This window comes from Bos grunniens, chromosome 16, assembly GCF_055505025.1.
Source record: "Bos grunniens cultivar Pamir isolate PY7600 chromosome 16, Bosgru_T2T1.0, whole genome shotgun sequence".
In the NCBI taxonomy this organism is placed as follows: domain Eukaryota; kingdom Metazoa; phylum Chordata; class Mammalia; order Artiodactyla; family Bovidae; genus Bos; species Bos grunniens.
This window is the reverse complement of record NC_141180.1, coordinates 20,198,170-20,211,139: the sequence shown is the minus strand read 5'-3', so window position 1 is coordinate 20,211,139 and position 12,970 is coordinate 20,198,170. Positions and strand designations below refer to the sequence as shown.

At 38.1% G+C, this 12,970-nt stretch overlaps 1 protein-coding gene across 16 annotated transcripts in view; it reads left to right on the top strand.

Annotated features, from left to right (window-relative positions):
- The window catches only part of TDRD5 (tudor domain containing 5), an 85,226-nt gene that overhangs the window by 17,149 nt on the left and 55,107 nt on the right, over positions 1 to 12,970 (top strand). The window lies entirely within an intron of this gene.

The following is a 12,970-nucleotide window of genomic DNA, read 5'->3' as shown; positions in this document are numbered from 1 at the left end:
CTTTTCTTTTCACTGTCTTTATATTCTGTCTTAGAGCAGAAGCTTTTTATTTTAATGAAGTCCAGCTTGTCAGTTATTTTTTTTAATAGATCATATCTTTGGTGTTGTATCTAAAAAGTCATTGTCATACCCAAGGTCATCTTGATGTTCTCTAATGTTATTGTCTAGGAAAAGCAATGGCACCCCACTCCAGTACTCTTGCCTGGAAAATCCCGTGGACAGAGGAGCCTGGTGGGCTGCAGTCCATGGGGTCGCTAAGAGTTGGACACGACTAAGCAACTTCACTTTGACTTTTCACTTTCATGCTTTGGAGAAGGAAATGGCAACCCACTCCAGTGTTCTTGCCTGGAGAATCCCAGGGACAGGGGAGCCTGGTGGGCTGCCGTCTATGGGGCCGCACAGAGTCGGACATGACTGAAGCAACTTAGCAACTTAGCAGCAGGAATTTTAACAGTCTGTATTTTACACTTAGGTCTCTCTGATCCACATTAGGTTAATTTTTGTGAAAGATGTAAGGTCTCTCTCCAGTCAGTTTTTTTGCATGTGGCTGTCCAGTTGTTCCAGCACCATTGTTGAAGATTCTCTTCACTCCATTGTATTGCTTTTTCTCTTTGTCGAAGATGAGTTGGTTGTATTTTTGTGGATCTATTTCAGCATTCTTTGTTCTGTTCCATTGGTCTGTTGGTCTATTCTTTTGCCATTACCAAGCTATCTTGATTACTATACCTTTATAGTAAGTCTTGAAGTCAGATAATGTCAGTCCTCCAATTTTTAAAAAATATTTATTTTTATTTGGCTGGGTCTTAGCTGCAGCACTCAGGATCTTCATTCCTTCTTGTGGCATGTGGGGTCTTCTGTTTATGGCAGGTGGGATCTTTTTCTTTTTTAAGTTTTGGCATACAGATTCTTTTGATACAAACTCTTTAGTTGTGGCATAAGAACTCTTAGTTTTGGCAGGTAGGGTCTTGTTGTTCCCCAACCAGGCACTGACCCTGGGCCCCCTGCATTGGGAGTGTGGTGTCTTAGCCACTGTACCACCAGGAAACTCCAGTCCTCCAAATTTGTTCTTCTCCTTCAATATTGAGTTACTTATCCTGGGTCTTTTGTCTCTCCATATAAATTCTAGAATCAGTTTGTTGATATCCCTGAAAAAGCTTGCTGGGATTTTGATTTGGGTTGTATTGAATCTGTAGATCAAGTTGGGAAGAACTGACCTCTTGATGACATTAAGTCTTCCTATCCATGAACATGGAATACTCCTCCGTTTGTTTAGTAGTATTAATAGCTCTTTGATATCTTTCATCAGAGTTTTGAATTATTCTTCATACAATTTGTTAGATTTATACCAAAGTATTTCATTTTGGGTGCACTGACTTAAATGGTCATGTGTTTTTACTTTTGAGTTCCACTTCTTCCTTGCTGGTATATAAGAAAGTGATTAGCTTTTGTCTTATTAATGTTGTATTCTGCAACATTGCTATCATTGCATATTCATTCTAGTTTTTTTTGGTTGATTCTTCGGGGTTTCTGTATAGACAAATATGTCATCTTCAAGCAGAGATAGTTATATTTCTTCCTTCTGAATTATTATACAGTTGACCCTTGTTGAATACTGTGGGGATTGTGGGCACCCACCCCTTGCACAGTCAAAAATCTGCATATATCTTTTGACTCCCCCAAAACAACTCCTAATAGCCTACTGTTGACCAGAAGTCTGATAATATAAACAGTTGATTAACATGTTTTGTATATTAAATGTTATTATATACTGTATACTTATGATACAGGGCTTCCCTGGTGGCTCCAACGGCAAAGAATCTGCCTGCAATGCAGGAGACCTGGGTTCGATCCCTGAGTTGGGAAGATCCCTGGAGGAGGGCATGGCCACCCACTCCAGTATTCTTGCCTGAACAATCCCCTGGACAGAGGAACCTGGCAGGATATAGTCCAGGGGGTCTCAAAGAGTCGGATACAACTGAGCAACTAAGCACATACTTATGATACAGGAAGCTAGAGAAAAAAGTTTCAAAGAAAAGCATAAAAAAATATATTTACAGAACTCTACTATATTTATCAATATCATAAGTTTACATTGTTTATAGGATGAATCATCTGTCAGTACTTATATCAATAATGTCTTACATGATACAAAACACTGTATGTATTATATATATTATTAACACTAAATGTCAAAAATGAAAAGATAATGTGAAACAAATTAATGTTAATTATAGGTACAGTGATTCATACATTGATATTGTAGAAGCAGCAATATGATTGTTTTATGATAGCCTAAAGTAATTGATATGACTGCTTCATGGTTGCCTAGCCTATACACAACACTATGACTTGTCATAAAATTTTTATGACATACAGCATTATAGTTACATTCATAATACAGTTTTGGGAACATTGTTACATTTTTTAAAAAACCACTTATCTGTAGCTATAGGCTGATGAGCAGTTTCTCCAATTAGGAAAGGTATATTGCACACTAATATAATTCTTTGAAAGTACAGTTATAAAACAGTAAGAAAATGGACACATTGTTAATTTTATCTTAAATGTCACTCATCTTATGCCTGTGTACGGATAGACCAGTATCTGCATGTATTTTATACGTTCATGACATATGTTTTTAAATTTTTTTGAATATTTCTGGGCTGCACAGTTCACCTACAAGTTTATTCAAATTTTCATACATCTCCATACTTTTATATACTGTTGAAACAAATCTGTAAGTGAATCCGTGCAGTTCAGATTCATGTTGTTCAGGTGTCAGCTGTGCTTTCCATTTCCTCCTAAAACAGTGTTGAGTAGCACCGGTGAGAGAGGACATTCTTACCTTGTTCCCAATTAACTATTTTTTATGATTCTATTTTATTGCTGTTATTTGTTTATTAGTTGTAACTCTTTAAAAAACATTTTTAGTGGATGTGGATGCTTTAGGGCTTTCAACATATATTTTAATTTATCAGAGTTGGTCCTCGTGTAATATTATACTATTTCATGTAGATTAAGAACTTTAGAACAATAGATTTACATTTCACTTTTCCCATCTTTTGTGCTGTTATACATTTTAATTGTATATATGTTATATGCTCCTTAACACATTTTTGTTTTGCTTTAAAGTATTTATTTTGATAACAGTGATCTTCTGTTGCATTTAATCCCATTCAGATTATTTTTCATTTTAGATTTTTCATTTCTGCATATTCCACTTAGATAATTTTTATATCCTTTATCTATTTATTCTGTTCATACTTTACTTATATATGTAACCATTTTTTTTGGATGCACTACAGCATGTGGGATCCTAGTTCCCTGACCAAGGATCGAATGTATGCCCTCTGCAGTGGAAGCGTGGAGCGCTAACTGCTGGACTGCCAGGGAATCCCGTTTTCCTTTTTGATGTGGTCATATTCTCCTACCTCCTTGCATGGCTGGCGACTTTGATTAGCTGCTAGACATTATGAATTTTTCATTGTTGAGCTTCACTCAGTTAATTTACTTGGACTCAATTGATTATTTTGAGTTTTGCTTTTAAGACTTGTTAGGGCAAGTACTGGGGCTTCCTGGGTGGCACAGTTGGTAAAGAATCTGCCTGCCAATGCAAGAGATGCAAGAGACGTGGGTTTGATCCCTAGGTCAGGAAGATCCCCAAGAGTAGGAAGTGGCAACCCACTCCAGTATTCTTGCCTGGAAAATTCCACAGACAGAGGAACCTAGTGTGCTACAGTCTTTGGGGTTGCAAAGAGTCAGATACTACTGAGCCCTTGAGGGTTATGGTTAGGTTAGAGGGTTTACTATCCATTGAATTTTGTTCTCTTAAAATTTATATGTTGAAGCCCTAACCCCTAATGTGTTAGTATTTGGAGATGGAGCCTTTGAGCAGCAATTAGGTTTAGATGAAGTTGTGAGGGTGGAACCCTCATGACAGGGTTAAGTGCCCTTGTAAGAAGAGAAACCAGAGAGCTTGCTGTCCTTCTCCATGTGCATAGAACAAGGAAAGGCTGTGGGAGCATACAGCAAGAAGTCAGCCATCTGCAAGTCAGAAAGAGAATCCTTGCCAGGATCCAACTGTGCTGTGTCAACTGAAAAAATGCACAACCCAAGAGCTGAGAGTTATGTTTTATTCAGCGGACATTCTTAGTATTTCAAGCCCAGGAGACAGCCTTTCAGATAAATGCCGAGGAAACTTCTGAAGAGGAAGGTGCAGGGTGGGGGACTGGAAGGATATATAGGAGTTTTTATAATAATACCAGGTAGTTGGAACAAAAGGCTACTGTTAATAAAAGAAAACTAGATAGCTCAAATTATGGAATTTAGTTAGGATCTTTCTGCATAGGGGAAGATTCAAGAGTCTGGGCTCACTGAAATCATTCCTTTGATACGTACCTCAGCTATCTGGGCCCAGTGTTCTGTGTTTTCTTGGGCTGTACTGTCGAGTGTAGCTGTGTTCTGATGGCTGCTAGATGGTGGGCATTCCTTATTTCTCCCTTAGGATTCATGTTGGGGGTGGCTGCAAATTGCTGATGACTGCAACATACTTTATTTACTGATATGGCAAGCAATATTTTATCCCTTGTGGCTCAGCGGTAAAGAACCTATCTGCCAGTGCAGGAGACAGGATTGATCCCTAGGTCTGGAAGATCCCCTGGAGAAGGAAATGACAATCCACTCTTGTATTCTTGCCTGGAGAATCCCATGGGCAGAGGAGCCTGTAGAGGAATAGGCTAGTCTGTGGGGTTGCAAAGAGTTGGACGTGGCTGAGCAACTAAACAACAGGAACAATTTTATTTTTCAGATAGAAGCCTGATCTTGGGCTTCCAGCCTCAAGAATTGTGAGGAAATGAATTTCTGTTGTTTGCAGCCACCTAATGTCTGTTATTTTGCTATGGAACCCTTAGTAGACTAAGACTTCTAGTCCAAAGAAAACCTTCAGTCTAGGGCTAATTTGGCTCCACCACTGAGGTAGTTCCTTTATGAGGAGTCATCTGGATGTGTTAAGAGGAGGTCCTTCCATTCTGCCTTAGTCAGTTCAGTTCAATTGCTCAGTCATGTCTGACTCTGCAACCCCATGGACTGCAGCATGCCAGACTTCCCTGTCCATCACCAACTCCTGGAGCTTACTCAAACTCATGTCCATCCAGTCAGTGAGGCCATCCAACTGTCTCATCCTCTGTCATCCTCTTCTCCTCCCGCCTTCAGTCTTTCATAGCATCAGGGTCTTTTCCAATGAGTCAGTTCTTTGCCAAAGTATTGGAGCCTGAGCTTCAGCATCAGTCCTTCCAATGAATATTCAGGACTGATTTCCTTTAGGATGCACTGGTTGGATCTCTTTGCAGTCCAGGGGGCTCTCAAGAGTCTTCTCCAACACCACAGTTCAAAAGCATCAATTCTTTGGTGCACAGCTTTCTTTATAGTCCCACTCTCATATCCATACATGACCACTTCCTTAGTGGGAACAGTTAATTTTTCTCAGCTCCATGTGAGCTCTGGGTGTTGTGTGGCCTGTTGCTTCTTGTTTGTTTCACCAGTTTCAGAGAACATCCCCTTCCCCTGCCTTATGTATAGATCACTCGTCATCCAGAAACTTCGGGGTCCCTCTACAGATCTCCAGGGCTATCACTGTCTGTGCCAGTCCCTCTTCTCCATACCTATCCATATATTAGCATGCTTGTCCTTCCCAAACTTGAATTTGTCTCCTCAGTTCATGTTTCTATTACCTCTTTCTGGGCTGCAGACTGAAAATTCTCCAGGCTGCCAGGTGGGGCAGCTTAGGGCTCTCCACTCAGTTGTGCACTGTTATTTAACATCTGTAACTCATCTGTAACTCAGGTTGTTTATGGCAGGAGGGTGGGGGTCATAACTTTAGTTCAAGTGATACTTTTTAATACAGAAAACTCAGCCTAAAAAAGTTATTCATAGTCCTACTGCCAAAAGATAGTTTTCACTCCATTCCTTTCATAGTGACTTCCCCATTTTTTAGATCTCTTTTATTTTTCTTGGCATTTCCTGTGCTGGAGAGACCTCGCACCAGTCTACTCATCTTCCTTTGTAGGTAAACTTGCTATATGCTTGTCAATGCCTGTCTTTATCTTTGAAATTCAGAAGATTATAATGAACTAACTGTTGGACACTTCCTCTTTTATTAAAAAGATTTGCTGTGGTATATGGACTCTTGACTTGGCACACAGGCTCTGTGGGGTCTTCTGTGGTTGCAGCTAGGAATCTAGGTGGCTTCTCTTGTAGAGCACGGGCTCTAGGACATGCCAAGTTTAGGACATTTGCGCCTGGTGTGGCTCCAAGGAGAAGAGTTAGATACAGAGACACTTCTCCTATATTTATTTTCCTTTGAGTTTCATCCTTTGTTTTGCAGCCCTAAGAATTCTTCATAGATGCAACCTGATCACAACATTTCACTTCTCGTTGGAGCTTTTTGCCACCAAAACTATTTAAATCTTTTTCTAAGGAGTAGGGTTTAATTCCTAAATCATATATTTTAATTTCCTGGTGGGATAGACTCTACATAATTATCAGATCCCACATAATTCTATTTATAAAAAGTACAACTTTCTATTCCTTAAAATTGTAGATCTATAAATTCGCCAGGTGTTGCCTCAGAACAAGTATATGTATGTGTTTTTATATTCATAGAAAAATAATAAATACACTTATAACAAATTTGCTAATTTGAGAATTTTTTGATCATCTTTGTTTTATGTTTTTTTTGTAGTGAGCATACATTATTTTTGTTATAAGAAAAAAATGTTATTAAATCAGTTTCTCCTTTGTAAAATGAGGACTGGAGTTTCTTCATTTTTTTCACCTGCAAGAGGAACAGGCCAACTTGTTCATTAGTATCCTATGTTTTCCTATTTTCCTGTTTTATTTCACAAAAGCAAATGGTTAGAATAATTTAAACTATTTTTGTAAGACATGGATAATCTTTTTACCACATTCTATTCAATTTCCTTTATTTTGATCTCTTTAGGGTAAGTTTAGATGGGACATGAAAATGTGAATCGGAAAGTATGGATTAGCCATTATCATTCTAGTGAATGAAGCCTCAGATACTCTAGCCAGTCCAGCTCTTCAGAATTCTCTGCCTGAGTGTGTAAGCCTAGAGCACAGCTAACAGTGATGTTAGTTAATAGGTTATTGACTGAAAGAGTGTTTGGTTCAAGTACAGGGATCCGGTATTTCTTTGTTCTCTAGCTTTACAATCAAGAGTACTGTCAGTGAAAAAAAATGAATCAATAGTTGATCTAAGAATGAAATGGGAAATTTTATTGGAGCCAACCTGAGGATTATAACCCACGAGGAGGTCTTTCAGAAAGTTCTGAAGACTGTTCCACTTGTTAGAGGTCAAGGCACAGTTAAATCAGTTTTTGAGACCAAGAATTATACATCGAAGTTTACATAGTCCAACAAGGTGAATAGTGGGTTGTTGTGACCACCTAGAGGATTGAGAAAGGAATGTTGTCTCCTAGGGAGTTACTTTGCTGGAGCCAGAAGGAAATTTTTTTTTTTTTTTTCCAAAGTGGGCATTCCTGTGTCTTCTAAGGGAATCTAGTTAATGTATAATTCAGGCATACAGTACACACTAAAGCGAGTAATAGCTCAAATGCGCAGAGAGAGATTTTATGTTTAATTTTCCTGTCCTGTCTTAAAATAATTTTACTTCACAGTACCCTGTCCTACCCCACATTTAGAAAAACTTCATTGTAATATTCAACATGGGATTTAAAGTAGGTAAACCTGGAATTATAAACAAAGTTCTGCTCTTGAGTGAATTGAAAATCAGGGCTGGGTGTTAGTTTGCAACTGACTTTTGCACTCAAACAGTTGATAGTTTTTACATGATTTAGATTCTGTGATTGGTGTTGTATATAAGAATAGAAGCTTTTTAAAAATTTATTTAAGAAAAGAAACTTTTTAAAATTTTACTTGGTGACCTGGCTCAACTGTCTCGAAAGAGTAACCTCAACAAGTAACTGGATATGTTACACAGTTATGTAGTTCTCTGAAACGTACATTTTCTGGTCAACATAGAGTAGCTTTTCCCTGCCTATTTTTTCCATGAGTTCAGATGAAATTTTTAGTATGGCAAGTCAGATTCCATACTTACCTAGTTTTTAGTCAGTTGAGATACTTAGCAAATATTTGAGCAGTTGAAAGCATCACTTCTGTGTGTGTGTGTCTGTGCCAGTTTTATGATCTTAATCAGAAATGTATTAATGTTTTACCATATGGCCAAACGGTCTGCAATATATTCTTCTAAAGATGTTACTTCTGTTCTTTCTGCTTTTAGCTTCATGCATCTTCTTTCCAAAATGCTTCCACCCTCAAGTTTCTAAATATCACCCAGGTGTCTTACATTTTACAAAACTTTCTTATTACAAAAGTAATACAAATTGATTGCAAAAGATTTACAATACAGAAAAGCACAGAAGAAAATGAAAATCACCTATTCTTTTACTATCCAGAAACGTTGACTTTTTCTTTTAAAGAAAATAAAATTAGCATTATTCTGGTCCAGGTTTGTGACTTGCTTTTTAAAGTCAGGATTATGAATTATGAATATTCCACATTGTTAAATATTGCAGTACAACATAATTTTTAATGGCAGTATGGATATGCCATAATTTTTTAACTTGGGGATTTAGGATGTTGCTATTTTTGCTATTAAACATAACCTATTGTTGAAAATCTTACTCAAATTTGTACAAGCCCTCAGTTTCTCCATAGGATAAAATTCTAGATAAGTAATCACTGCATCTTGGAGAAGGAAATGGCAACCCACTCCAGTATTCTTGCCCGGAGAATTCCACGGACAGAGGAGTCTGGCAGGCTACAATCCACGGGATTCTAAGAGTCGGACACAACTTAGTGACTAAACCACCACCACTGATCACTATATCTAAAGAAATGTGTACTTTTATGACTCATGATGTGTGTAGTTAATTGTCCTCCATAAAACTTGTTTCAGTTAACATTCACATAAGATGCTTGTGAATGGGCTGCTTTAATTTGTACCTTTGCTAGTACTCAGTATAAATTGATGCTTCATCCGAACACTGTCCCCTGACCTCTCCCTCCTTACCAACCCTTGTCTAAGGTAGATCTCCCATTGCTTTCCTAATACTTTCAAGTATAGTATTCTTTGACACTATATTTGACAAAGTATTTGACACTTTGATGCTATATAGTATTCTATGACAAGTCTGTGGGTTTTTCATAATCTTTATCATAATTGTAATTATGTAGTTATATGACTGGTGGTCTCTCATCACTAGACTGAAAGTTCCATGAGGGCAGTGATCATACCTAGTTTATTTACCCCTGTATATTCAGTGCTGAGTACAATGTGAAGTGCGTAGTATGTGTTCAGTACATATTTGTTGAGTGAATAAATGAGCATTATTGTAAAACTAATATTCCAATTTGATAGGCAAATAACCATATGTGACTATTAATATCTGTTTATTAGAGGTTGAACTTTTATTCTGTTACTGGCTAGCTCATGTTAACTTTTTTAAATCAATTGCCTTTTCATATCTTTGTCCATTTTTCTGAGGAGTGTATCTTTTATTCAGAGCTCTTCTCTGCTTCTTCTTGGGTCCTGTAGGCTCCTATCTGAATATATATATATATATATATATATATATATAAAATGGGTTATTTTCCATCTTTATCCCCTTTTATAATCCTTTGTTCACTTGATTTATTGTCCATTTTTTTCTGTTTGGTGTGTAGGCATCTGAGACTAAAGCATTGTTGAATTCAGGGTCCCCTCTTGACTACTTTCTTCATGTTAATCACTGATTGCCTCTCACTCTTTTTTTAAATTTATTTTTGGCTGCACAGGCTTTTCTCCAGTTGTAGCAAGCAGAGGCTACTCCCTGTTGCAATGCTCAGGTTTCTCATTGTGGTGGCTTCTCTTGTTGCTGAGCATGGGCTCTAGGGCTCGTGGGCTTCAGTAGCTGCCATTCCCAGGCTCTAGAGTACAGGCTCAATAGTTGTGGCCCGCAGGCTTAGTTTCTACGAAGCATGTGGGGTCCTCCCAGATGAGGGATCAAATCTGTGTCTCCTGCACTGGCAGGCTAACTCTTCACCGGTGACCCACCAGGGAAGCCCTACCTCTACTCTTAACTCCCCGCCCTTGCACATTGTAACTATTAACCTCTCCTTACAGATATTTCCAAGATTACTTGGACTTTAATAGATCTACCTCACCCCATTCAGTATAAAGTCAGCAGAATTTAGTCTTCTAGCTTGAGGCAAAAAAACTCTTTTTTCTTATCTTGAGATGCATTCTGTTCTTAGCTAAGAGTCTGTCATTTTGACATCTTAACCCAAGCTTGGCAAATACTTTCTCAAAAGGACCAGGTAGTATTTGAAACTTTTAGGGCCTAATGATCTGCATTATAACTACCAATCACTGCCCTCATAGCAACCTTAGACAGTATATGAATGAGTGATAAAGAAGTTGTGGTACATATACACAATGGAATATTACTCTGCCATAAAAAGGAACCCATTTGACTCAGTTCTAATGAGGTGGATGAACCTAGAGCCTATTATACAGGGATAAGCCAGAAAAAGAAAGACAAATATTGTATATTAATGCATATATGTGAAATCTAGAGAGACAGTACTGACGCACCTATCTGCAGACCAGCAGTGGACATGCAGACGTAGAGAACAGACTTGTGAATACAGAGAGGGCGGAATGAACTGAGAGAGTAGCATTGAAACATACACATTACTGTATGTGAAATTAGATAGCCAGTGGAAATTTGCTGAATGACATGGGACTCAAATCTAGTGTTCTGTGATAACCTAGAAGGGTAGGATGGTATGGGAGGTGGAGGGAAGTTCATGAGGGAAGGGATATATATGTTTACCTATAGTTGATTCATGTTGATATATGGCAGAAACCAACACAATATTATAAAGCAATTATTGCCCAATTAAAAGTAAATAAGTTAAAAAGCTATATGAATGAGTCAATATGGCCATGTTCCAATACAACTTTATTTATGGACACTGACATTTGAATGTCATAAAATTTTCATGTGTCACAAAAATTAAATTTTTTTTTCCTCCCAGCAGTTTGAAAATGCTGAAACAGTTCTTAGCCAGTTTTGACCCACGGGCCATAGTTTGCTGACTGTGTCACAAGCCACGCTCCATAGAGAGAACTCATGCTTATAATCACCGTCCTGCTACTTCTCTCCTAGTTTCCCAAACTCTTGGAATTGGTTAAAAGCCATCAAAAATCTGCCTCTGTGTTTTAAGATCCTTTAGTTTTCTGCATAAAACTTGAGGTCATTGAGGCTGTTTCCCTGGTCTCTTTTTTTTCATCCCTGTAGAATCATCGGTTCCTTCCTATTATATTCTTCCCTAGTTTCTGTGAAATCCTCTTTTGATTATCTCCTCCTTCTCTTCTTACTCCCTTGGCACCCTGGTTAAAACTCTTGCCCTGAGAGTTATGGTGTTTTAACTGGTCATGCACTGCACCAGTCTAATTTTCTGCTGCCAGATTAAAATTCTGAAAATATTTCTCCTTTGCTAAAAATCTCTGATACCAGTTTTTGTCTATGTCACCAAGAAAAACTCCTTAGCTTGGCATTTGAGGAGTTGCCACACTATGGCTTCAGCCTGCTTTCTTCAGTTTTCTACTACTTCTCTGATGCCTTCAGGCAAACTGTAGCATTCTTTTCTCCTTTGTTTATCAAGTTCCTTTACCTTCCTTGACCCACCTTGCCACCTTTTTCTACAATATCCTCCATCCTTCAAGGCCTTCCTAAAAGGAAGCCTTCTGTATGACTTGGTATAATATGTTCTTCTGCATTCTTGTACTTCTTTAATGGCGCTAACAGTCAGCCAGTGCAAGAGACACAGGTTCGGTTCCTGGGTAGGGAAGACCCCCTGGAGGAGGAGATGGCCAATCCACTCCAGTATTTTTGCCTAGGAAATCCATGAACAGAAGAGCCTGGTGGGCTACAGTCCATGGGGTCATAAGAGTCCAGCAGGACTGAGTACATACACACACGCACACACACACACAGAGTCAGCCTTAAGGTTATAGCTGTTTATGCATTTATCTCATTTCTCTACTTAATTGTAAGTGTCTTGAGAGGAATGACGCTGTCAAAGGTGACACTTTTTTGTCACCTGAAATACCTGACTTGGTGATAATAAGTTGTTGTATTGAATCTTCAAATGGTGGGAGTATGTTGAGATGTGAAGAATCAGTTATCTTTAGATTCTTTTATTGTTCACTGGAAGAGCTTTAGAGAATTATCTCATGACAGTTCCGGAAGAAATATAAACCTAAGACCAAAGGCTGAGGCATTTTGTGAAAGCTAGTTATACAGTCTTAGGAATCCCCCCTTCCCAGATCCCACTTTCCTCTCAACCTTAGGAGACAGAGATTATCTTCATTTTTCAGATGAAGAAACCTTATAAGTTCATATACCTTGTAAGTAATGGCAGGCCAAGAGATAATAATAAGAAATATTAAAAAATAAAAGTTTAAAAGGAAAAAACAAATAGTGATTGTGTTTATGTGATAGGATTTTAGGTAGTTTTCTTTATACTTTTGTGTCTTTTCTAACATGTGTGTGTATATATATGTATATGTGTGTTTTTTTTACATTTACTTAGCAGCTTATATATAACTCATGGTCTTTCTTTTTTTTTCTCTTTTCATGATCTTTCATTCTGTTTCAGGTCTCCACTACGTGGCTCTTCACTGGACCTTGGTGTCTGGTTATGCTCTATGATACTGTCTACTCCTAGCCTCCTGTGCTTCCAGCTTATTTTTTCAATTATTCCCATGCAGTGTCTTTTTTTCTTTCTTTTTTTTTTTTTTTTTACCCCATTGGGACCTCTCTATACCATTGACTTTTTTCTACTAAAATCCTCTGACCCCTACTGTCTTAACTCAAGCCTCACC